The sequence below is a fragment of the Xyrauchen texanus genome, chromosome 17 (genome assembly GCF_025860055.1).
Source record: "Xyrauchen texanus isolate HMW12.3.18 chromosome 17, RBS_HiC_50CHRs, whole genome shotgun sequence".
Taxonomy (NCBI): domain Eukaryota; kingdom Metazoa; phylum Chordata; class Actinopteri; order Cypriniformes; family Catostomidae; genus Xyrauchen; species Xyrauchen texanus.
Genome location: NC_068292.1, coordinates 27,820,087 through 27,845,544, shown reverse-complemented (window position 1 = coordinate 27,845,544; position 25,458 = coordinate 27,820,087). Strand labels below are relative to the sequence as shown.

The following is a 25,458-nucleotide window of genomic DNA, read 5'->3' as shown; positions in this document are numbered from 1 at the left end:
AAGCACTTTAATATTGACCCATTTCTCACCCATACCTATCATATTACTTCTGAAAACATGAATTTAAACACTGGAGTCTTATGGATTACCTTTATGCTACCTTTGTGCTTTTTTGAGCTTCAAAGATTTGGACTCTGTTGACTTGCATTGAATGGACCAAAAGTATCTTAAAAATATCATTGTTTCTTTTCAGCATAAGAAAGTAAGTCATACACCTATGGGCAGGGCCGTATCATGGTAATCTGGGCCCCCTGACTGTATATTGCTCTGGGCCCCTTTCCTTTTAAAATATACAGATTCTAATTTGTTGTGGGGCCCACTGGACCTTTGGGTCCCTAGACTTATTACCACCTTTCACCCCACTAGCTACAGCCCTGCCTCTGGGATGGCATGAGGTTGAGTAAATGATGAAAGAATTAAACATTTTGGGGGAAATATTCCTTTAAGCATACTGTAAACCTTTAGATCAAAAGTTTTGAAGATTCTCAGTCAAGTGTGTCCAAACATTTGACTACCTTCATACATGGTAGAGTGAAGATAGGCAGGTGCAAAACAGCAGCAAAATGAAATGTCCTCCACCATATGCACATAGTTCAAGACAGACTTTGATTGCAATGGCACTATATTCATAGTGCAAATTACGAATGCATCATCTGGCAATGCTATTGGAGATATGAAATTTAAGTCTACATGTGACAGAGTGAAGATAACCAGTGTATATCAGGATGTATGGCTGAACAGATAGATGGTGTTTCTGAATCACCTTAATGACATTGTGTGGAGCTCTTCTGGACGCCGTGACCTTCACATGCACACGCAGATGCTCCTGATGCTTGGACCGGATCATATACAGACTCATCAGCTGATATGGAAATTCTGTTTGAGAAAAGTGCTTTAACCCTAAAACTAATAGACTATAAAGAGGTGAGTGAGAGATAAAGAGACAGAGAATAAACTGGCTGTAAGTGTTTGTCGTATTGACTTAATGAGCAGTAGCTTTAGCACACGACTTTTGAGTCCAACTTAGCAAAAAGCCCATATTAAAAAGAGCACTTAATAAAATAAAATTTTAACCCTAAGAAAATAAAGAATCCAGTAATAGTAGTAGCCTATTACATGTTTTAAATAAAATGGAGCAGATCTCCTCATTAGGGCCACCAAGCTGAGATCGCGTGACCTGCCAATTACTACTCACTTTATATCAGTAAAACCTGCATTATTGGGTACTTTTGCTATAGAATAAACAAATCATGGTTGACTGTGAATAATGCATTTCTATATTAACATAAAAAGGGCAGCTTGTACTACTTTCACAAACTGTTAATGGCTAAACAAAAATAATTTCTGTAATGTAATTTATGTAGTTTTTAATAAATTAATTAATTTAATGTTTACTTTCAAACCATGCTCATCAGTCTTTTCTTGTCTGTGAAGTGCCTGGCAGATTTTGAACATATGAAATTAATTTCTTCACTCCCCAGTTTTCTTACCAGTAAAAGTTTGGTGGTTTGAGCTTCACTCTGTAGCGCCCCCACAGGGCTGCAAAGCATATTGACCTAAGTCAACAGCTGGACATGCTGCAGGAAGAACAGAACAAAGAGTTAATTAATCAAGATACAATTCCACCTTAAAATCAACCCAATTCAGCCGCTTGCTGCTAAATGTTGACCCAAGTTAAACAATTTAAAGATAATGCTACCAAATACTAACAAATTGTATTGAAACATCTGACCCCCTAGAAATGTGAAAGAAATAAAAGCTGAAATAAATCATTCTCTCTACTATTATTCTAACATATCTCATTCTTAAAATAAAATAGTGATAACCTAACTGACCAAATACAGGGAGTGTTTTCTTCTATTAAATGTTGAATTGTGGATAAACTGAGTTTAAATGTATTTGGCTAAGGTGTATGTAAACTTCTGACTTCAAATGTAGGTAGTGTCAGTCAAAATGAAAAAATCTTTTCAGAAGATGAAGGATTAAAACATTGTTTTCTTTAGAATAAAGTGCACTGATAAATAATGCACAATAACACTAGGATCATGTATTAAGCAAATTTATAGTTGAACATGAAAAACATAAAAAGTACATTTGCATTAAGACATTTATCAAAAATGTTGACAGCTATACAATTAATATCCAGGTACACAACAATACAGCATTGAATGGACTGTACTTTCATCTCTCACTGCCTTATTGCCTGCTGAATTATATATGCCATCCACTCATGCAAGAGCTGAGTAAACTCTGCCAAAGCATTACATATTAGTGCTACAATAACAGCCTTAGCAACAGATAAAATAATTGTTACTCATTATTTTGCATATTTTCTGCTGTATGAATGCTGAAGCTCTTTTGTTGCATAATTTTTTAAGTCCAGCAGGTGGGAACATAATAACTACCTACCAAATACAACATTACATAATGCATTTGGAAGAAAATTAATCTCTCCACCATGAACTCATTACGTTAGCACATAGCCCTTCCATCGATCAGGCTAGCTTATTAAACCAACCAAGTCTTTCACACTCTCGTCTCTGCAGCCTACTGATCAACCATTAGAGGGATCTGTCCATGGCACACGTGCACACACACACACACACACTCTCCTGCTTTCCACTTGTGTGAGGATGAAGACTGCACAGATGTCAGTCTACCTCGTTAACATTTAAAAACTCCCATCAGCTACATCTCTGTCTGCACCCAGAACACAATGACGCACAGGGATCGCACACACTCGTCAAGCTATAATTAGACCATGCCCAGGGTAAATAAAATAAAACGGTGTAAAGGGTCATTATAGTTTTTAAATGCAGTTTTACTTCTGTCAGTCATTTTGATTTAACTGTTAGTTTCACATCCTATCAACACTGTACGCAACTATTGAAGTGGTGCATCGCAACAGCTTGAGGCTGTCTACACTGGACATGTCAAAGTGAACATTCTAAATGACTTGCAGCAAACACAAACCAATCAGCTGTGAGCTCGAGGCTTCAGCCATTGTTAAATAGGTATATTACCTGAATACTGCTTTAAAAGTGTAACCCACACAAGAAGAGACAGTCACAATGTATAGTCAAACTGCGTTTATTGCAGGCAAAGCAAAAGTACAAATAGGGCAAATCCAGAAGAGAGTGGTCGAGGGGAGCGTAAGGTCGAAGCCGGGGAATCAGGATATGGCAACGGGGCAAATCTACAAAAGAGTGGTCGAGGAAAGCGTAAGGTCGAAGCCGGGGGAATCAGTATAACAAGTAAGACAATCGAGTTGAATAGACAGGGGAGCTAGGGGATCACTAGAGCTGGCAAAGCGAAGGGGTAAATTAAACAATAACCAACACGAGTGAGACGAAAGGGCAGCGTATAAATAGGGGAAAACGAACAGTGCAGGTGAAACTAATAATCGAGTGATTGGGACGAGTGCGGGTGAAACTAATACTCTGGTGATTGGGAGCGAGCGTGAGAGCCAGAGGGGGGTGATTGGAAGCGAGCGTGTGAGCTCGAGGAAGCGGAGCGAACTAGAGGAGCGGGGTTCGTTACAGTACTCCCCCCTCTGCTACGGACGGCTCCGGACGGCCGCTCTGTTGCGAGGAGCGTGACCTCTGGGAAGCGGTGCGGGACGATCGGGATGCTGGCGATGGTAGTCTAGCTTGAGAGCTTGATCCAGGACATCTCTCGACCGTACCCACGACTGTTCCTCAGGTCCGTAGCCCTCCCAGTCGACCAGGTACTGCAGCTCGCCACCCCAACAACGAGTCTAGCAGGGCCCGGACCGTATAGGCGGGTTGACCTCCGACATCGAGTGGTGGAGGGGGTGTCTGGGCTGCCGTGGGCGGAAACATGGGACTATAGTGCACCGGCTTTAAAAGGGAAACATGAAACACAGGACAAATTTTGTAGCGGGGTGGCAAAAGTAATTTGTAAGTGACAGGGTTTATTCTTTTTATTATTTTAAAAGGGCCGACATACTTAGGGCTGAGTTTCTTCGACGGGAGACGGAGGCGGATGTCTCGGGTCGAGAGCCAAACCCTTTGGCCCGGATGGAACAGGGGGGCAGGACGGCGTCGGCGATCTGCCTTAGACTTCTGGGCCTGGGTGGAGCGTTGTATCCGGTCCTGGGTGGCTCTCCAGACCTGGGCACACCTCTGGGCCCAGGCATCCACCGCGGGAACGTCGCTGGGATCAGCTTCCCACGGGAAAAGGGGTGGTTGGTAGCCCAGGACGCATTGGAAAGGGGTAAGACAAGTTGAGGAGCTGACCAGGCTGTTCTGGGCGTATTCGGCCCAGGGGAGGTAGGTGTACCAGCTGCCTTGGTTCTGGGTGCAGTAGGCTCTCAGGTACCTGCCTATCTCCTGGTTGAGACGCTCGGTCTGGCCATTGGTCTGGGGGTGTTATCCCGAGGAGAAGTTGAGTTGGATACCCAGTCTGTCACTAAAGGCCCGCCAGAAGCGAGACGTGAACTGGGTACCCCAATCTGAGGTGATCTCCTCGGGAGTACCGAAGTTTCGGAAGATGTGGGTAATCATGTGGTCGGCCAGTTGTGTTGCGTTAGGTAACCCGGGTAGGGGAATTAGGCGGCACATCTTAGAGAAGCGGTCTATGACAACCAGGATCTCGGTCCGGCCATCGGAGGGGGGCAAGTCGGTAATAAAGTCCATGGCAATGTGGGACCACAGGCGGTCAGGCACAGGGAACGGCTGGAGGAGTCCTGCAGGGAGGTGACGAGGTGTTTTGGACTGGGCACAGACTGGACACGAGAGGACATAGTCGTGGACATCGTCCTTGAGTGAGGGCCACCAAAATCTCCTAGCGAGTAGCTCGGTTCCCACCGAACGGGTGCAACAACGCACGACGTGGGGAGAATTGTCTCCGACCCTGGGGGTTCCGAGCCATGGTTGAAGAGAGGAGAGAGTGCGTCAGCCTTGATGTTCTGGGAGCCCGGACGAAAAGTAACCGAAAAGTTAAACCGGGTGAAGAACATCGCCCACCTGGCCTGTCGAGGGTTCAACCTCTTGGCTGAGCGAAGGTACTCTAGGTTCTTATGGTCGGTGAAAACGACAAAAGGGAACCTAGAGCCCTCCAGCCAATGGCGCCATTCCTCCAGGGCTAGCTTGATGGCCAGCAGCTCTCTATTCCCGACGTCGTAGTTCTGTTCGGGGGAGGACAGCTTATGGGAGTAGAACGCACAAGGGTACAGCTTAGCGGGAGTCCCGTGTGGTTGGGAGAGTACAGCTCCCACCCCCACCTCTGAGGCATCCACCTCTACCACGAACGGGAGAGTGGAATCGGGTTGCTGAAGAACTGGGGAGGTCGTGAAGGCCTCCTTTAGGGCCTGGAAGGCCTGCTGGGCGGGTGCGTTCCAGGTGAGGAACTTCGGGTTGCCTCGTGTAAGAGACGTGAGAGGTGCGGCGATCTTGCCAAAGTCTCTGATAAAACGCCGGTAATAGTTGGCGAAACCCAGGAACCGTTGGAGCTCCTTGAGCGTACTAGGCTCGGGCCAAGATAGGACTGCGGAAACCTTGTCGGTCTCCATAGTTCCCGCAGACAGGACGTAGCCCAAGGAGACGGAGGGGCGGTGAAAGGCACACTTCTGTGCCTTCACGAACAGGTCGTGTTCTTGCAGACTCTGTAATACCTTCGAGACGTGAACGGTGTGTTCAAAGAGTGTGGCGGAGTAAATTAAAAGGTTGTCTATGTAGACGACGAGGAAGAGGTCTAGCATGTCCCGGAAGACGTCGTTCATGAATGACTGGAACACCGAGGGGGAGTTGGCAAGGCCGTATGGCATCACCAAGTACTCGTAGTGCCCCCTGGTGGTGATGAACGCAGTCTTCCACTCGTCTCCCTTGCGGATGCGTACAAGGTTGTACGCGCTCCTGAGGTCGAGCTTAGTAAAGATCTTAGCCTTACTGACCTGCTCGAGGGACGGTTGGATGAGAGGCAGGGGGTAGGCGAACTTCACCGTAGCCTTATTTAGGGCCCGGTAATCGATGCAGGGGCGAAGCCCGCCGTCCTTCTTGCCCACGAAAAATAAGCCGGACGCCACCGGGGAGGTGGACGGCCGAATGATGCCTAGACTGAGCACCTCGTCGATGTAGTCCTCCATGGCTTTGGTTTAGGGTAGCGTTAAGGGGTACACTCGGCTCTTAGGCAGTGGGGACCCCGGAAGGAGATCGATTGCGCAGTCCACACTACGGTGTGGGGGGAGACTAACCTGGGTCTTCTCGAACACATCAGCGTAGGAGGAGTACTCAGGAGGGATGGAGACAGGAGACTTCACTTCGGGGCTCTCTACGGAGGTGGAGAACACCGGAAGGGAAATACAATGTGACAAACAGTGGTCGGTCCAGCGCAACAGCTCCCCCGTGCGCCAGGAAATGTGGGGGTCATGAAGCGCCAACCAGGGGTGGCCCAAAACCACGGGGTCTCTAGGTGATTGCACAATAAAAAACTGGATGAGCTCAGTGTGAAACAAAGCCACTTGGAGGGACAATGGCATGGTCCGAAATGAAATGAGACCCGATCCGAGGGGTGCCCCATCTAGAGAATTAACCCTGAGAGGGGGCACGACCGGACTGAGTGGGATGGACAGTTTTTGGACCAAGCCATCATCTAAAAAATTCCCCGCTGCCCCGGAATCAACTAGGGCTGGGGTAGAAAAGGAGACATTGTTAAAACTCAACATTACTGGGAGGCAGACTTGTTTCTGGGTAATGTTGAGAATGACTGACGTTCTCACCTGGCTTTTGGAGCGGGAACGCTGGGGACCGGCCGGGCATGAGGTAATCCGGTGGCCCGGGGTGCCACAGTATAGGCAGAGGTTATGTGTCAATTGCCTAGTTCGTTCCGCCTGAGTTAGGGGGGCACGACCAAGTTGCATAGGTTCGGATTTGGAAGAGCACTCGGGAGAATGAGTTTAGGCGAGTGGAGACCTGTAGCAGGCTCTTGGACGACAGAGGGGCTCCGACAAGCACGGTCGTGAAGCAGGTTATCCACTGAGATGGAGAGCTGAATATAGTTCTCCAGCGACAGCGATTCTCCTCGACATGCCAATTCCATTTGGAGCTGGTCATTCAAACCCAGGCGGTATACAGTTAACAAAGCGGGGTCGCTCCACCCGCTACCCGTGGCAAGGGTGCGGAAATCAAGTGCGTAGGCAGCGGCTGTGCGTGACGCCTGTTTCAAAAACACGAGGCGGCTGCCTACATCCCTACCAGCTGCCGGGTGATTAAAAACCACGGCAATCAGGTGACAAAACTGATCATATGACGTCAAAAGGGGGCTCTCGGCAGTCTACAATGCAGTGGCCCATTGCCGTGCCTTCTCCGAGAGCAGTGAGATTAAAAAATGTACTCTCTCACTGTCAGTGCTTAAAAGGGGGTGATACGTCATATAAACAGTACATTGCATTAAAAAACCCTGGCAAGCTTCCGACGAACCGTCAAACCGCTCGGGGGGTTGAAAGCTCGCGGCGCTGGGAAATGCGGTGGGAACATCAACGGGTACAGGGTCAGACACAGGTGGAACAGGTTGAAACTAATCGGAAATGGTACATACCGTATGCAGTATTTCCTGTATTTGCAGTCCCTGGGCCGTGAGCGCTTGGTCGTGTTTCCCAACCGTAGATCCTTGGGCAGAAAGCGCCGTGCAAATCCGCTCTAGCGAGCTGCGGAGATCCTCAATGGATTCCATTGTGACTGTCTTCTGTAAGGTTGGTTATTCTGTAACCCGCACAAGAACAGACAGTCACAATGTATAGTCAAACTGCGTTTATTGCAGGCAAAGCAAAAGTACAAATAGGGCAAATCCAGAAGAGAGTGGTCGAGGGGAGCGTAAGGTCGAGCCGGTGAATCAGGATATGGCAACGGGGCAAATCTACAAAAGAGTGGTCGAGGAAAGCGTAAGGTCGAAGCCGGGGAAATCAGAATCAGTATAACAAGTAAGACAATCGAGTTGAATAGACAGGGGAGCTATTGGATCACTAGAGCTGGCAAAGCGAAGGGGTAAACTAAACAATAACCAACACGAGTGAGACGAAAGGGCAGCGTATAAATAGGGGAAAACGAACAGTGCAGGTGAAACTAATAATCGAGTGACTGGGACGAGTGCGGGTGAAACTAATACTCTGGTGATTGGGAGCGAGCGTGAGAGCCAGAGGGGGGTGATTGGGAGCGAGCGTGTAAGCTCGAGGAAGCGGAGCGAACTAGAGGAGCGGGGTTCGTTACAAAAAGTCATATTTGCTATGGCTTTCCAACAGTGACAAAACCAAAATTAATATTAGACGGTGTTGAACTAACTGAGGAAAAAATGCAATAACAAACATATTTGTAATATTCTTCAAAAACCAAATAAAATTTCTCCTAGATGAAAATATTTTTGGAGTTCTAGAATTGATAATATTAGCTGGAAGGATGTTTAAAACTTCCCTTTAAATATTGTATTAATAATAAAGTAAAAGAAGTACACTTCAAAATTGTACATACCATCTACCCTGTTCAATTTTTAATCTCAAAATATACTGATATTAATGATTTATGTTGCTTTTGCAAAAGTAAGTAAGAGTTGTTGACTCGTTTGTTTTCTGATTGTAAAGTTGTCAATAGATTGGTGAATTCAAGTTGGTGAATATTGACTACTATTTTACATTAAAGGATGTTATTTTGTTCTATGAAAACAAAAGTAACAAAGACTTTGTTAACCTTTTTATTTTAAATGGCAAAATGTTATGTACATAAGCAAACATATGTTAATTCATCCCCTATGATTAAGGTGTTTTCTTTTGAATTTGACTGCTATATGTCTTCACTAAGAATGTTAAAAAACAAAAAGTCAGAAGCCTGTATAAAATCCTATGACATAATTTTCAATTTCCCTGTTACACTGTAATATATATAACATATGAATGTGCTATGCTATGTTTGGTTCTATATGCTAATAATAATAAAAAACCTGAATCCTGCTTTAATTTAAATGGAAGTCCAACTAGTTTAAAAATGTACTTATAATATATTTATAATTATTATTATAACCTATATTTAACCAGAAAAACCTCTCTGAGATTAAAAATCTCTTTTACAGGAATATCCTGGCCAAGATGGACAGCAAATAAGTCAAAAAAGAAATACACAACCTAATTTACATCAATTAAAACAGACATTTACAATACTAAAAACACTTATAAGTCATTGATTCATCTTCAATTTGATGAATGATAAACTTAAAATGTTCCATAGACACCAAGTTTTGTAGGTTCAGTTTCACTTGAAGAGAATTCCAGACAAACGGAGCTGCATACCTAAAAGCCTTTTTTCCTAATTCAGTTCGAACATGGGGAACGGAAAGAATATAACAATTCTGAGAACGAAGGGAATATTTCCCAACACTATTCCATTGGATCAAACAACAGAGACACAAGGGCAAAAAATACAAGACAGCCTTGTAAATAGTTGTATACCAATACATATCTTTTCTAATTGACAAAGAAGGCCAAGCTACTATATTATACAGTGTACAATGATGTGATGAGGGTTTACAATTCAATATAAATCTTAAAGCACCATGATACACAACATCCCCATAATCAAGAATTGGTAAGAATGTAGCAGAGACCATTTTCTTTCTTACATTAAATGAAAAACAGATCTTGTTACTGAAATAAAACCCTAGCTTTGTTTTCAGATTTTTCTTTAGCTGAGTAATGTGAGAACTAAAAGATAGTTTATCGTTGATAATAATACCAAGGTATTTATACACTTTCACTAACTCAATCACATTTCCTTTCAAAGACTGAAGAGAAGTTAGATTATTTACTACTTTCTTTTTACTTGAAAATAACATATGTATAGTTTTATCAGCATTCAAACGAGTTTTAAATTGTTAAGTCATAACTGAATGACATAAAAGCTAATTGTATATTATGCAAGGCTTGCTGCTTTGAGGAAGCACTACACTACATAACAGTGTCATCAGCATAAAAATGGAAATCCTGATTGATTATTAGATACAACTTTATTTGTATTAAGATAACATGTCAACTGTTCACTAATAAGACTTTCTAGTATTTTTGATAGAACACAAAGCTTTGAAATTGGTCTATAATTATCTAAGATAATAGGATCTCCCCCTTTCAATAAAGGAACTACAAAAGCTGATTTCCAAATTACTGAGAGGTCGTTAGTTTTTAATGAAATATTAAATAGATAAATTAAGGGAGATGAGATAATACCAGATGCCATTTTTAAAAACACAGGTTCTACACAATCAGGGCCTGGTGATGTATTTATCTCAAGTGATATGAGTGCTTTATGGACATCAATACTCATTATCTGTCCAAAACAAAACTCCTTCTTTAGATTACTTTCTGCATAAATAAAATCAGAGATTGAGCAAGTAACATTACATGATTCAAATAGTGACCCTGAAGCAATAAAATGCTTGTTAAAACAATTAAGCATATGCACTTTATCAGAAATATTGTTAGACTCTGTAGTTATACATGAAGGAAAATTAGAGGTATTTTTTATTACCAACCATAGATTTAATGTTCTTCCAAAATTTCTTTGGATTATTTAAATTACACAACAGAAGTTATATATTAATGAAAAAAATGTATAGCAAAAGAAATTCACATATAGTAATTGTAATGTAAAATCATTGTATTTAAGATGGACGGGTTAATAAATTGGCTGGATTTGCCACTCACTTCACTTGCGATGAAACACAATGAATGCATCCAATGTAGACAAAATCATTGATTATAGTTGGTTCTGTTTGCTTTTGATGCAACGCACCATTCCACTTTGCTTACGGTGTAGACAAGGTACTACTTTCGTTTTTCAGTATATGTACTTTATTTTTAGTATTTTCGGCTGCCAAAGTTAATGTGTTTATGGAGATTGTTTAAAAAAATATGTTTTTGGATGTGACATTTCTTAGGGTTATCTAGTGTTATTGCTATCCAGTGGTATTTCCATGCTTAAGGCGAGCTGTAAAGCTTCCATATTTTAAAATATACTTAAAAAACTAATTAAACTGTACTCATTCTTATATTTGTAGTCATGAACATTTATTTTAGTTTCAGTTTATCCAATTATGTTAGTTTTTTCTTTAGTTAACCAAAATATTTTCATTTATTATCAGAGGACTCCCTGAGAGTTTGGCCATGAAAACTTGCTCTCCCATATAAATATGAATTGAAATGTATCACAGTTCAATTCAGCACATCAAATACAATATGAATAAAAAAAATGTCATAAACAATTTTTATCATATGTATTTTATGCACCAAACACTATATTGACATTTAAAAAAGGCAAATTGTCAAACTTTGTTCACTGGGTCTCAGGAACTTATGGTAAGATGACAACATAATAGCCTGTAATGTAAAAGAAGATCTTTATAATGACAGAGCAGACTGCATAAATGAAATATTAGTTTATTTTTATATAAATATACTGTATAGTGGGCATGAACGGAATGTAATGGTGATTGAAGAGATATACCTCAAAAGCCTTTTATCATATTTGATACATATGGACTTCTACATGCTTATTCAATAAAATAATGTAAAAAAAAATGTAAACAAGCATAAGTTGCTTATATTCAGCAAATACAAATTTTAAAATAGCAGTAACAATATAATCATATCGTCATTATAGTCATTTATCCCAACATAAGAGTAATTTTTTGCAGAAGTCCACCACCATTTTAAATAGATCGAAATAAACATTGAAACCACTTTTTCACAAATTATCACCAGATGGTGCCATAAAAATTAGGCACTTATATACCATAATGTTTTTGTTTTTCAGCTTGAACAGATAGTGAGACAGGAGTCGTCAAACATTGTGTATCATATTTGATACATACAGCATTATAGGGTTAAATAAGGGGCTAGGACATTATTGATAATTAAATCAGAAATAGGAATATATGGTTTAAGGGAACTTTCGGTAGGTGCCAGAGGTTTGTTTGTGTATGCATACGTGCATATAGCTGTTATCTATTCCAGTAAGCAAGCCCTATTTAAAGCCTCTGTGCCTGGATTCAGCACGTAGCTCACAGACACATGGCAAAATCTTTTCAGCACAATCACAGTGACGTAAAGACCTGCACCTGTACAGTACTCAGTATGTGAATTGTGTGCAGAAGCCAGGGCAAAAACTGTGTGTGTGTGTGTGTGTGTGTGTGTGTGTGTGTGTGTAGTGAGTGTGTGTGTGTGTGTAGCTTTGTAATATGTCCATATTGCATCCTGGTTCTGCAGTGATCAAAGTGGACAGATTAGACCATCTCTCTGCCTCCCTACCCAAAAAGACACAGCACCCCTCTGCTGCTCTGTCCCAAAGGGAGGACTCATGCATCACATGTGTGTGTGTACACACGAACACCAGGACAGGATAGGATCTGTACTGACAAATGGCTTATCTGTTTTTGATAGACTGATGAGTATACTAGGCAACAGGTGTGTAGGCATGACAAGATGTTTATCTACACAAAAGAAAAGATAATGTGTGTGCATAAGCAGATGTGTAAATATAGGCTAAATGTTTTACCTGATGGCTTGAGGAACATTAAATTGTGGCGTGTCATTAGTCTCCTCATCACAATCCTCATCTTCCTCATCTTGTTCATTAGCTGCCAACTCAACGTTGAACTGCAGAGAGAGAAGAGGAGAGAGAATGAGTGAGGTGTGACTGCTGTTAGTTTGTTCCTGTATATGTGAACTCCTCTTACCATCTCAAACAGCTCTTCCATGAGCTCAGTGACTTCCCTCTCTGTGAAAGAGAGAGATCTAAATTACTAAAAATCATACACTTTAACCTAAACAAACCAAAGAGATTACTATCCAATTTACACTTCATATCAGGCATGTTTGCAAAAGATTATGCTCTTGCAGAGCTCAAATTGGACTTACTTGTGATTAGAACAGCATGATCATTTTTATAATCTTCCAAATCTGGCTCATCTAAATCTTCTAAAAAAATATATTCAGGGTCATTGTCTTCATCACCCTCTTCTGAAAGAAATAGAGAGAGAGAGAGAGAGAGAGAGAGAGAGAGAGAGAGAGAGAATCATCAGAAGAACTGTATTTTCCATGAGCATGAGAATATACACAAAGCGGTAATACTGAAAGGAAACTGGGGAAAAGGTCAGGGAAGAAAAACATCATTGAAAAAAATAGAGGTAGTACTTAACTGCTGACGCACGCACACACACATTAAACTCATCTCACAAACAGAGGAAGCCATTAAGATATTTTTAAAAAGTGCTTGGACAGCAATTGTTTGAGAGCAATGGCTGGGCATGACAGACTCATGGGCTGTGATGTTTTAAAGGACATGATCACATACACATCTTCTTTGATACTGGTAAAGGGAATCATACACAGTGCACCACCAAACCATTTCAATTAAATGTTTAATTTGTTTTGTTGGTTTAAAATATGTTTAAGAGTTGTGTCTGTTTGTCTAGTCCTGTAAACAGGGTCTAAAATTAGAGTAAGACTTGCCAAGCACCAAATTGGCTTTCAACATTTGGCTGGTAACTAATAACAAGTAACAACTACAACATGCATGGTTTAAAATTCATTGTAAGGATGCTTACATAGATATATGAGGAACAAAAGTACAGTGAGTTTACTCCTTTGTAAAGGCAAATGGGGGCTCATTATGTGTGACATTTTGACCTGCACTGACCGTCATAAATACTGAACAACAAAACAGTGAGGCTAAATAATTCCCACCGTTTTACGGACACCTTTAAATAAAATAAAACATACAGTATCAAGGCGGGTAAGAAATATTTATGGCTGGTACATTTTCTCAATTTATCCACCATTTGCAGGTATGGTAAAAAGTTATAGTTCACCCAAAAATGTAAATTTTCTCATCAATTACCCTCATGGCATCCCAGATGTGTTTACATTCTTTCTTCTGCAGAACACAAAATTAGAAGAATATTGCAGCTCTGTAGGTCCATGCAATGCAAACAGATGGTGGCCAGAACTTTGAAGCTCCAAAAAGTACATAAAGGCAGCATAAAAGTTATACACATGACTACAGTGGTTTAATTAATATATATTTGAAGCAATCCAATCCATTTTGGATGAGAACTAACAAAATAACTTGTTTTTCATTATAAATCATTACATCAGTAGTCTCCTTGGTGATCATGATTTAAAGCTCAATTACGCTTCCATAGGCTATCAAGTACTCTGCGCTTGCGTTAACTAGGAAGAGTAATCGAGCTTAAAATTATGATCTTGCCTAGGGAGTGAAATGGCAAGATGTACAGTGGAAAAAAAAAGAGTTATATTTTAGTCTGTTCTCACCCAAAACTGACTGAATCGCTTTAGAAAACATCAATTAAACCACTGGAGACATATTGATTATTTATATGCTGAATTTTATGTAATTTTTGGTGCTTCAAAGTTTTGGTCATCATTCACTTGCATTGTATGGGCCTACAGAGCAAAGATTGTCTTCTAAAAATCTTTGTTTGTGTTCTGCAGAAGAGAGAAAGTCATACAAATCTGGGACAGCATGAAGGTGACTAAATGATGAGAGAATTTTCCATTTTGGGCAAAGCAAACACTGCTCATGTTCATTATGTTCACTCTCTATGTGACACGCTGAAGCTGCTGACCTTCATTGTCCAGGTGAGAGGACATGAGCCCCTTCAGCCATTGAGTCCAGTCACGGTCCTCCAGTGTGGAGATATTATCATACATATCTGGTGTGATGTCAGGTGGTCGGAGCGCCACCTCCAGCTGATCAGGAGGGACATCCCTCAGCAACGCTTTGACAGAGTTCGACAAGCTACCAGACTTTCATCACACTCCCCACCACCACTGTTGCTCAGAACCTTGAGCAGGTAGAGAAACGTTGATTTTAGAAACCAAATCTAACACTCCAGATGGAGACAAATATACTAAGCAGAGAGATATTCTGCACGTGTGAGATGTCTGCATGTCTGTACCTGGTAAGGCTCCATGCAGAGAGGACTGAGCTCAAGCTCTTTGTCCACAGCATGGAGTTACATGGGCCCTAAGGGACCGTGAGGTGCCACAGGACTGAGAAGGTGGGGCAGGGGGACCCACAGGCACTGCTTCAAATCTCAGATACCTGGATGGTCTGGGTTTCTGCAAGGCAGGAATAAAAGAAAACAAATAAGAGCGAGATATAGAGAAAACGATAAAAAGGGGTTTAGAAGCCTTGAACACTCGGCTAAAATAATCAACCATAAGTCAACATGTGATCTTAATGATGTGTAGAGCACCAGTCTCGGGCTGTTGCTGGCATCATCACGTTTGGAGGGCGTGTGAGAGAGAGATTGTGGGCTTCCACACGGTGAGAAAGCTGTGCTATCTACATCACTCTCCATAAATGTCTGAGAAACAAATCACATGTGTACATGAAAACTCAAAACAGAGCTTCTCAATTGAATCCGTTTAATTCTCTAGATGACAAATTCTGATGTGCATATCTATACCTCCTCAGCACTTTCATCTTCCTTGTCTTTGTCGGGACAATACTCTTCAGCAGAGGACTCCTCGTCCTCTTGTATTCAGTGTATTCAGTTAATTTATTTTTATAAAACAACACTTATTACAAGTACAACAATGAGCATCTTTAACAACAGATTCCCACAGTAACAATTCTTGGTTCATTCATGATGAAATTGATGTGCAATTAGTGCTCCCTTAAAACATACTTCACTTTCCAACAAAAGTGAATAACTGGGTCCATAAACAGTCAGCCATATGACTCATGTGCTATATTCCATGTTTTCTAAAATCACACAACAGATTTATGAGGAACTGACCAAAATTGCAAATGTGTCATTCTCAAAAAATTTTGACTTTCCAGCTTACAAAATATTGACATTTTGAGGGTTCAATGGGGCACAACACCAAATATTTTTGTGTGAAAATATTAGTTAAAATGTGAATAACTTTTTAACATGCTGGGGAAAATCACTATATGAATAGTTAAGCAGCCTCTGAACTTAAACCTTAAAAATTATTTTCCACAGCTTTTTGTATTGAATTTTTTTTTTAACTGAACTTTACATGTCATAGAAGTAGTGTAATAGATGAAGGGAACAAGGATTTTTTTCAGACAATTAACAGTTTCAAATATATTTTCAAACAAAATACAGTCAAGCCATTTCATATCATTAAAGGTTAGGTTATAAAATTATATATAAAATAATAATAATAATTCCCTGCTATTTGAAAGCTTTTTCATGACTAAAATAAAGTTAAGGGACATGTTTGTCAACATATTTTGATATTGACACAAATGTTGTCAGAAATAACTGACAACTCATTTGTTGTCTCATTTTGTGAGACACAGAAGAGGGCACTAGATGGCTCACAAAACTGAATCCTCCATTGCTCTGCATACAAATCATTCAAAACATTTAAGATCTCATATGATTTTTTCCACTCTGGAGAGTAAATTGTAATTAAAACTGATAGTTGCAAGGATTCATACTTATTAAATCTGCAACAGCAGTATCTATAAAAAATATATACATATACTGTATATATACACAGTGCATCCGGAATGTATTTACTGTGTTTCACGTTTTCCATATTTTGTTATGTTACAGCCTTATTCCAAAATTGATTAAATTCATTATTTTCCTCAAAATTCTACAATGTGAAAGAAGTTTGTTTTAAATATTTGTAAATGTATTAAAAATTTAAAAAATAAATCACACGTACATAAGTATTCACAGCCTTTGCTATGACACTAAAAATTTAGCTCAGGTGCATCCTGTTTCCACTGATCATCCTTGAGATGTTTCTACAACATGATTGGAGTCCACCTGTGGTAAATTCAGTTGATTAGACATGATTTGAAAAGGTACACACCTGTCTATATAAGGTCCCACAGTTAACAGTACATATCAGAGGGATCATTCAAAACACTCTGGTATCAGCAATGCAGGTAGAAATGGGAGGAATACCTTTAAGGATCAGGCGAGTAAAGTTAAGGCTGGCATACTGGGTTAATCTCCAGGGGCAATGTGATTGTGATCTTTTAATAGATTGCTGGGAACACAATGAGACAAATTTCACAAGTTTTGGGTGGATTGGTGATGCAAAGGCAGAAGTCATAGGATTACGTGTCAGTCTTCCATTCCTCCCTGGTTATTCCCAACGTCAAGTGTAGACCTAAACATACAGCAGGAATTGAAGGATAAGTCAAAGCAACTTCCAGAATGCAGCATAGTACAGAATTATTTTTATTTGCATTTTTCAGATTCCGTGTTTATATTCACAGATGGCTCCAAAGATCCTGATACAGGGCATGCAGGTTCAGCAGTTTATATCCCAGCAAGTGAGTCATATATTAAGAAAAGAATATCAGATCATGTGCCAGTGTATACCACAGAATTGACTGCAATATTACTAGCCCTGCAGTGGATAGAAGAGAGGGAAACTAATAATACTGTTATTGCATCTGATAGCTTGTCTGCACTTAAATCTGGCAAATCGTCATTTAGATCAAATATCATCAATGACATATTCCTTATATTGTACAGGATGGAGCTAAAGAGTTTATCCACATGCTTCCTTTGGGTTCCTGCTCATGTTGGTGTGGAGGGAAATGAGCAGGTGGATAAAGAAACTCTCAAAATCAAACATGTAGACCTAAAAACCTCATTAACTAAAGATGAAGCTAAGACATTTATCAGGACATATGCACTGTTAGTATGGCAGGAGCATTGGGACAATAGTGAAATTGGAAGGCATCTATATAATGTACAGAGACATGTTGGTGCTGGGAGGATGGTGGGCTGGAAACATAGGGAAGAAAATGTAAACACTCGTCTGAGAATAGGACATACAGGTCTCAACCTTTCGTTATATAAAATAGGCAAGCACCCAACTGGGAAATGTATATATTGTAACCAACCAGAAACAGTTGAACATGTTCTCCTTCAGTGTAGGAGATACGCTATCAAGAGGGAACGCCTCTTTCAGTCATTATGGAGGGCAAAACTTCATGATGTCTCATTGTCAGGTCTCTTGGGGAAAACCGCAGGCCAGATACTTTGTCATATAATTACGTTTCTTAAAGAAACGGATTTAGATAAAATAATTTAATTTCTGTTTTGTTTGTTTATTTTTTTTTTTATTTCCTGCTTAATCTCTCGTTCCACACTCCAGTCCAGTTGGTGGTGGTAATCCACCATTAAACTGGTTAACCAACTGCCATTAAACACTAATGAAGTACAAACCAAGCCATGATGTCCAAGGAATTCTCTGTAGACCTCCGAGACAGGATTGTATTGAGGCACAGATCTGGGGAAGGGTACAGAAAAATTTCTGCAGCATTGAAGGTCCCAATGAGCACAGTGGCCTCCATCATCTGTAAATGGAAGAAGCTGGAACCACCAGGACTCTTCCTAGAGCTCGCTGCCCAGCCAAACTGAGTGATCTGGGGAGAAGGACCTTAGTCAGGGAGGTGACCAAGAACCTGATGGTCACTCTGACAGAGAACCTTCCAGAAGAACAACCATCTCAATCAGGCCTGTATGGTTGAGTGGCCAGATGCAAGCCACTCCTCAGTAAAGGGCACATGACAGCCCACCTGGAGTTTGCCAAAAGGCATCTGAAGGACTCACAGACCATGAGAAACTAAATTCTCTGGTCTGATGAAACAAATATTGAACTCTTTGGCCTGAAATGCAAGCATCATGTCTGGAGGAAACCAGGCACTGCTCATCACCTGGCCAATACCATCCCTACAGTGAAGCATGGTGGTGGCAGCATCATGCTGTGGGGATGTTTTTCAGCGGCAGGAACTGTGAGACCAGTCAAGAATGAGGGAAAGATGAGTGCAGCAATGTACAGAGACATCCTTGATGAAAACCTGTTCCAGAGCACTCTGGACCTCAGACTGGGGTGAAGGTTCATCTTCCAACAGGACAACGACCCTAAGCACACAGCCAAGATAAAGGAGTGGCTACGGGACAACTCCGTGAATGCCCTTGAGTGGCCCAGCCAGAGCCCAGACTTTAATCCGATTGTGTGTGTGTGTGTGTGTGTGTGTGCGTGCGTGCGTGTGTGCGTGCGTGCGTGCGTGCGTGCGTGCGTGCGCGCTCCAGTAACACATGATTGTGATTTGCCCATTGTGAACAGTGCTGCCAAAAGTAACAGGTGCGACTTGAGAGCGCCGTCTAAGCTGCCTGCTTCAGTAGTGGTCTAGCGGTCTGTCGTCGTGTTTTTCCGAAAATAAATTATTTAAGCAACATATTTTAAGACTTTAAAAGCAAAAAATTGCTGTTTTCCAGGACTTGCATTTGAAAAGGGCAAATTCAAACTGCGGTCAATCCAGCCACGATTTAGATCGGAATGCGCGCATATTTGAGTGAAAACGGTACTTTGCGGAAAGAACAGAAAGACTTGCTTTCTGACTCCTGTAGAGTGTAGTCGCGAGTCTTACTATATTGACGAATAAGCGTTTATTATTTGTGACTTGCTGGTGTTTATTAATGTTTTATTTAGCCTATGTGAAAGGTGGTTGGTTTAGAAGACTAGGGCAGGTAAATAATGTATAACCAAAGTGTACTACATAACATTTAAATATAGCATATAATAAATGTAACATTTCTGCCAAGGATCTCTCATTGTAATTCATATGTACCTTGTAATAAGCTTTGGAATGTAAATCCTAGGTTAATTATAACTGTATAGTTTTTGAGAAAATTAAAGGCTAAAGCTATAAAAAAATAAATAAAAAAAAACTATAAAGAAATGCTTTTTATGAGTGTTTGAATATGAAGAAATTATCCAAGTGCAATGATGCACTTTACAGTTTGAGAAAATTAAAAGGCAAATCACCCCAAAATTTACAGTAAAATAACTTGCAAAATTAAGGGTCACTATAATATAAAATCTTTTGAAAAAGTGAGAAACCTCTAAAGGAAAGCTTTTTATTGGTATTTGAATATAAGGAAATTATCCAAGTGCACTTAGAATTTTTGGGTGATTTTGCCTTTTAATTTTCTCAAAAGCTGTACAGTTTTAATTAACCTACAGGATTTACAATTCAGCGTGTATTACAAGGTATGAAGGACAGTGAGAGATCCTTGGCAGAAAAGTAAAATGTATTATATGTAAATGTTATGTTCATTCAGTACACTTTGGTTATAAATTATTTACCTGCCTTTTATGACCAGTGTTCTACTTCAAACAAAACATTTATCAAAACATCTCTTTTATTAAAATTTATTATTGAATGATTGGAAACATAATGTTCAAGAGTGTTATCTGGAGGTGTTATTTGTTATAATTTTTTTTTTGTTTGTTTTGTTTTGTTATATTTTTAATTTTATTTAATGTGCTTTTTTTTTTTTCGTTTTATTTATTTGTATTAGGCTGTCACTTTTCTGTATTTCCACTGTACTGTTTCTAAATAAAAAATAAAAGCATAAAAATATGCTGTTGCAGAACCCTTACCTGACTGGGGTGGAGTCTGTTCATGTCAGGAGGGTATATTTACCTTCAGTCTGGACAGTGAAAACATTTTATTTCTCTTGTCCAGCGCAGGAACAGAGGAAACTTTCCTCCAGAGTTTAAGACACTGAAAATAATCTTTAGAGAGCATCATCCTGAAAGTCTTATGTCCGATCTAAACATGGCCAGATCTATATCTGCTCATGATTTTCCATTCGTTAAGCGAGACAAGTCATGCCAGTTAAGTGCTCGGGAGTATCCATCGACAGCAACGAGGCACGTGCCACTTAGGAATATGGTAATTACACCTGCAAGTGTGCCTGAGTTTACCATACCTTCACTGTGCCCAGGGATACTGCAGACGCCCAGCGACCGGGAGAAGACTAGGGTCAGTAAAACATGGGGGCACACCATGTCACGGTCCACACATCCATGCCTGTTAGTACGCGCACTGACGCGCAGCTGCCCATTCTCAGAGATGGACGATCTGAGATTTATGGATGATCTCCAGAGTTGCGCTCTGTCAGACCCAAACACAAGAGCTGCAATGTCCTTACCTCATCTCAGCAAAATCACCACACTGTATGGCTTTCTCACGCTTGGGGAAAGTCCGTGCGTACATAGAAGGGAATCGTTGTTTTTTGAGGAAATCGAATCTCGGACTTGTTTCAATGTGGGAGAACACGCACCTTGCCTACATGGTCCTCTGAAATCAAATAACCGGTCTGATGACTCTATATCAGAAGTGGTTGCAGCTGCAGACACAGCTATTCCTCATCTGCAAGATTCATGGAACTGTACAGAACCAGTGAAATCCGCATACATTTCCAAGGGGTCATTTCGAAAAGGATGGCTTAAATGTTTACTGAAAAATTCCTGGCCAAGGTGAAGTAATTTTATCTTCAAGTTGCCAAACCAATCAGTGTATAATGCGATGAAAAGCCTAAAAGTCTTAACCCCAACTGTGCACCTTATTCTATCAAAGCTCAAACTTCACTGGGCATTGACCTGACATTTAAACACATCTTGTCTGATTTTGACATTTAATTAATTACATATTCTAATATTTAAAACCTCTGTAAACTGTGAAAGAAATTAACCAGGGCTTGGGGAAAAAAGTCCATAGAAAGCAAGAACAATGGCCCTAAAATAAAAAAAATGTGGTTGCAAAAAAATAAATAAAAACACCTGTATGAATTTCTCTGCTTTTTATTTGTAATCTGTAACAGATATGAAACATTGTTTTGAATAGAAATAATTTTATTAAAGAATAGAAAGATTGTGCAGTCTCCTGAAACACAAAGTTCTGCTCAACTTGTTTGTGTTTAAGGTTATCCACAATACCCCGTTGACTGGTCAAATACCTATCTGAGCCCAGATGTGGTCACTATTGAGAAATATTTGTCATTAAATGCCAAAACATGAAGATAATGCCTTACCTATAAATGTGCCACAACTCTGTGTCCTTCATTCTGGGCATCTCAGTTTGGTGTATTGCAGAAATCTAAAAAAAAATACAATTTCCCTTGTATTAATATTGTGTTTATAATACAGTATTTGAAAGTTTGCTTTAATTGTGATGTCCCATTCAGCTGTTAGATGGCTAGTAGATAGCTTTTATGTCATGTCTGCATTCCAAAAAATAAAAGAAAGAAAGAAAAAAGGTTTCAAATGTTGGGGTATGACTGAATGTGTGCTGCTGTCTGCATAATTGCTCTGTAGTCCACTGGCATCTTTGGATCAACAATTTAGTATTGGTAAATTAACTGGTCAGCAACTGTTATTCATACATTGTGAATTGTGTGTATACTTTTCTACATTATTACTTACACATGCCACAAAATCCAGCATTTCTTTTTTCAATTGAGCAAAATTATCTATTGTTTTCTATTCATGAACATAAGACATTAAAATGAAATAATTGGCTTTAAATTTAGTTTATAAGTATAGGCTTAAAATTCCTTAACCAGCTTACCTCAACTTGAGAATGTTGGGCTGTTGAGTAAAAAAAAAAAAAACAACAACAACAACAAACAATAACACTGATAAATTGCTTTATTCCAGCACTAGCAAATATTTTACTTCGATGTCCTAAGACCCAGCAACATGATTGTTGATTATGATCAACATATGATTCCTGCTCTGTCATAGTGAGTCACTTTCACCATGAACCACATTTTGAGTTATAAACACTAAAGTATTAAGGAAAGTCCCAGATTTCTGTTTTATGCTAATTATTCCACCTTTTCACACATTATTTGATGGAAGATTCATTTAAACATACATAAAACTTCTTGCTACAACAACAACTTGTGTTTTTGTATTAACTGCGTATCCACATAAGCAGCTCATTGCGACATCCCACTGATAATGCCACAAAACAAATCATTCCAAACAAGGGCGGACAGGCCATCGGTAGAACCGGGACTTTTCCCTAAGGGCTGGCCAAGAAATGGGTCCGAATGGGCCACGATAAGCTGAAATGGGCCACCGCGTTATGCAGAAAGTGCCACAAAATGGCGCTGCGATATGCCGAAGGAGCAGAGATATGGCACCAACAACTTTTGGGACAGATTTCCCTACCTCCCCATTTTGTGGCCCGTTCAGCATAACGAGGTGGCCCATTTCCCTCCCTCCCTCAACAACTTTTGGGCCAGTTTCTGTGTAAAATCCCAGGCCGATTTCTCTTCCCAGTCTGCCCCTGATGCCAAATGGACACAGTAAAGTCTGAATATCCACTTTAAGATAAACCGATATTAATAATGGAAACATATAAACGCCTCACAAATTCAGATAAATCATAATGCCAAAACTGAATTGCTGGGTATTCATTTATTTGAACAATGAAACAATTCAAACAGTACATCAGTATATTTTAGACATTTTAACTCCCAAATTATAGCTTTTGTTCACTGCTTTATAATATAGAGCATCTCATTTACGTACGTAAATTTGTAGACATTGTGTTGATTAACGCATATGGGGAGTGCCTTCTTACATTACCTAGTTGAAACCTCTCCAATATAACACCAATATCCTAATATATGGTGTTTGAGAACACCTCAAGAACTCGGAGTCTTGAAGTTCTCAATGGCTCGTTCCTTTCGTCTCAGGGAACCGAGTTTGCAGACGTAACCGAGACATTCCCATACAAATCAGTACACTTGACATTGCATTGATTAATGCCTATGGGGAACAGAATCCCATCATGCTGCACTACACAACATAACCTCCCAGAAAGGAAACATGATGCTGCAGTCTAGTAGCGACAGCGACCGACATGAGTATGCTGCAGTGAGTGACCCTCGTGTTGGGCCAGAAGGCGAGCACTCAGAATGAATATATCAACTATAGTCATATAGTATTAATTAACTCCTTCACGAAACAAGTTGGGAAGGTAGTTCCTGAATGCAGGCAGTTGTGTAAAAAGATGGGAAGCTCATCAAAATCTCATTAAAGGGAGGAGCATAAGTATATATATTTGGCCAATGAAATAGCAAGTGCTCTAAACCGAGAGGACTTGTGAGGAGAGAGATATGTTATGTCTACGTTGTAAAACCTTGTGAATGTGTTTTGAGAAGACCATCCTGCTGCAAAATATATGTCTTATAAGGACACGCAATTCGTCCATGCCCATGAGAAGGCCATGCCTCCAGTTGAGTGTGCTTTAACATCAATTGGCCAAGCCTTACCCTGCGACTCTTAAGCCAGGGCAATTGCATAGACAATCCAGTGAGAAAGTCTTTGCTTGGAGACTGACATTCCTTTTGTGCGTCCTCCACAGCATACAAAGAGCTGAACTGGGGGGTACACTCAACGTATGCATGTAGTGCCCGCACAGGGCATAACAATTGCAATAGTTGTTCCTCATCTGAATCTGAATCTGAGGGAAGAAGGGCTGAAAGGGAACCACCAGAGCTCTGAAGGGCGTGGTTAGGACATTAGGTACATAGCTTTTCTGGGTTTGACAGTGGCTTTTGAAAGACCAGGGCCAAAATCCAGACATGTATAGTCGATTGATGGCGCATGCAAGTCAACGACCAGTTTTACTGAGGCCAGAGCCAGCAGTAGTACGGTCTTAACGGAGAGCATGTGTAAATCAATGAGTCCATAGGCTCGAAGGGGGGCCCTGCGAGAGCTTTTAGGACTAAAGATAAGTTCCAAGTCGGGACTGTAGCTGGCTGAGGAGGGTGTAATCGTCTTGCTCCTTTATGGAACTTTATGATTAGATCATGCTTGCCTCTATTGGTGCCGTCTTTGTATGCGTTATTCGTGGATGTAGTCACCACATACACCTTGAGCTTTGACGGAATGAGTCCTGCGTCTAATCGCTATTGAAGAAATATGAGAATTTCATGTATGGGGCAGCTTATTGTGTCTTCGCCATGTGAGAGAAACCAATAAGTAAACACATTCCATTTTAGCGCATTGAGGCATCTCGTGGACGGTGCTCTGGCCTGTAAAATGGGGTTCATGACTGAATGCATCAGTTCTAGAATATTTATCATGCTCCGTTCAGGGGCCACACGTGCAGATTACACAGCTTGTGCTGGGGATACCAGATTTTGCCCTGACGCCAGAGAGAGGAGATCCCTCCTCAGTGGTATTTCCCATGGTGAGCTGTACAGAATCACTATCATTTCCAGAAACCATTACTGTTTGGGCCGTTTTTTTGGCCATTTGTGGGCTATTGCATTTTCTCCAGCGGGGCTTGGGACTGCGGGTGTTCCCATCTGAGGCAAATGGATCAATTTCTGCTTTGCCGAATATTTCTGAAATCCTCAATACAATTTGAGGATGAAGTTTCCATTCGCCCGGTATCACACCTTGGTGTGACAATAGGCCCACGCCATAATTCAGGTGGCCTGGGTCTCAGGGAGAGGAGATGATGCTCACTCCATAGGAGAAGGTGACGTGTCAGTCTCAACAGTGGTGGTGAATTAATTCCGCCTTTACGGTTTATACTGTATATGCCACAACTGTCA

General features: G+C 40.7%; 1 pseudogene; it reads right to left on the bottom strand.

Annotated features, from left to right (window-relative positions):
- Positions 1-25,458, bottom strand: part of LOC127657661 (GON-4-like protein) — a 28,728-nt pseudogene that overhangs the window by 3,096 nt on the left and 174 nt on the right.